Source organism: Balaenoptera ricei, chromosome 16, assembly GCF_028023285.1.
Source record: "Balaenoptera ricei isolate mBalRic1 chromosome 16, mBalRic1.hap2, whole genome shotgun sequence".
Taxonomy (NCBI): Eukaryota; Metazoa; Chordata; class Mammalia; order Artiodactyla; family Balaenopteridae; genus Balaenoptera; species Balaenoptera ricei.
In genome coordinates, this window is record NC_082654.1 from 23334631 (window position 1) to 23336897 (window position 2267).

Sequence of the window (2267 nt, forward strand, 5' to 3'; positions counted from 1 at the left end):
AATTCATCTATTTCTCCTTGCAGTTCTGTTTTTGCCTCATATGTTTTTACACTCTTTTGTTAGGTGTGTACATATTAAGGTTTGTTATAGCGTACCTTGGAATATTGACCACTTTGTCATTATGTAATGCTCCTTTTTATCCCTGATAACCTTCCTTGTTCTGAAATCTTCTATCTGAAATCAATATAGCTACTCCAGCTTTCTTTTGATTAGTGTTAGCATGGTATGTCTTTCTCCATCTTTTTATTTTTAATCTATATATTTTTATATATTTAAAGTGAGTTTCTTGTAGACAAAATATAGTTGTACCTCATTTTTTGATTCACTCTGATGATCTTTGAATTGTATATTTAGTTCATTGATGTTTAAGTTGATCATTGATAGATTAATATTGGTCATTGTTGCTGTTTTCTGTTTGTTGCCCTTGCTTTTTGTTCATATTTTTGTCTTCTGTACTTTTTCTGGATTTTGTAGTGTGAATTGAGTATTTTTTGTGATTCCATTTTCTCTCCTTTCTTAGCATATCAATTATACTTTTATATAAGAGACTTTTGCCTTTTAATATGCCTTGCAATTTTTGTTGAAAAGTGAACACAATGTACTGGGAAAAGGAACTGAGGTAAATAGGCCTTTAGTGGTGGTGAGGTATGGATGGAAGGGAAACCTTTTATAGTCCTATGATTAGGTCTTGGTCTTTTGATGCACCTGCACCCCTGGACTGTAAATTTCACCATTGTTTTTCAGGATTTTCCTCCCCTTAGACGGGACAGGATTGTCAGAGGGGCTGGAGTTGTATATTTCCTTCTGTAGTATAGAAGCCTAGAGGGAGCAGGAGTTGGCAATTCCTGACCATTCCCCTCCCCTGGTTAAGACCTGGTGAAATAGTTTTTCCTGAGGACAAAGCCTAGTTAGATGAACACAGTGCTCTTGGCATGTTACAAAATGGTTCCCCTTCCCCTCCCCTTGTCAGAAGCATAAGGACATTTTTGTCTGACATTCACTGTGAGGACCTGGGAGAGCTCCTGGAAGTAAACCTGACAAAAGTGTTGGGGTCCCCCCATGACTGGGTTCCCATGGATTTTTTAACCCTCAGAGCTGTCCACACAAAGTCTCTAATTTGCCAATTAGAGTTCAAATTTGCCTACGTCAGCACTGATTCCCACAAAGATTCCTACGTGTGGATTTCTGTCATGATTAAGTTGTAGTGTTCTGTGTCCACCTGTCTGTCTCCCCAATTTGGGGGGCAGTAGTACACCCTGTGACCTCACTTCTCTAGTGGATCTAAGAAGAGTTGTTGATTCTTATGTTTATTCACCTATTTACTTGTTAGGAGGATGGAGTGGTAACTTCCAAGCTCTTACAGGCTGGACTGGAGTATCACATATAACTTACTTTATGAGGGCAGAGGAATGCACAACCAAAAGAACACAAATTAAGAAATGATAGATTCCAGTGAGTGTGAGGAATAGCAGGTCTCAGGCAATATTTGGCTGCACAGCAGTAAAAATTGCCCAGGTTTTGTCTTTTGATTATATTCAACTACTGTTCAGGTGAGGTAAGTGATTTAACTAAAGATTTACTTTAGTATACCTCGTATGGTTGTTCTAAGTAAATGATGTGTCTGGATTAGAATATTAGCCCTAAGAGGGCAAGAACTTTATATGTTTGTGCCTAGCATCTACTCAAGGGTTGAATAATGAAAGAAATGAAAGAACAAAGGAATATAAATGCACTGTAAATGGTTAAAGCATTAATAAATATAAGACAGCTATTTTAAAATGCTTCCATCAAACTATTGCAGAGAGGAATGGAAATTCTGGGAGTGTTGAGGCTATAGCCAAGAATTCTATCCTTTCCTGGAGCACAGAATGTTTTTAATCTCAACTGTTAGCTCAAAAATAAGTTTAAGTAATGCATAATCAGTCTAACATTTTTCTACTATAAAATGAAATTTTGTAATTCCTGGGTAGAATGGATGCTGCCAAAGGTGTGTTCTGTTTGTTCTGTGGTTCAGGGAATCTCTAGCCATCTGGCAAGTACCGTGGGAGTCTGTGTTTTCTCATTTAAAAAGCACAGGGTGATATATCATTGGTATAAACTTATATCACAGAACTTTGGGATCAGATTACAAACCATAGTATTCACTAAAAAAGATGAATATTTATCACCCTGCCAAGCAAACATGTCACATGACTATTTTATCAAATAATATCATATGTAATCTAAAGAACTGACAAAATTTGACAAAAGTGTTTTATAAAATCTGC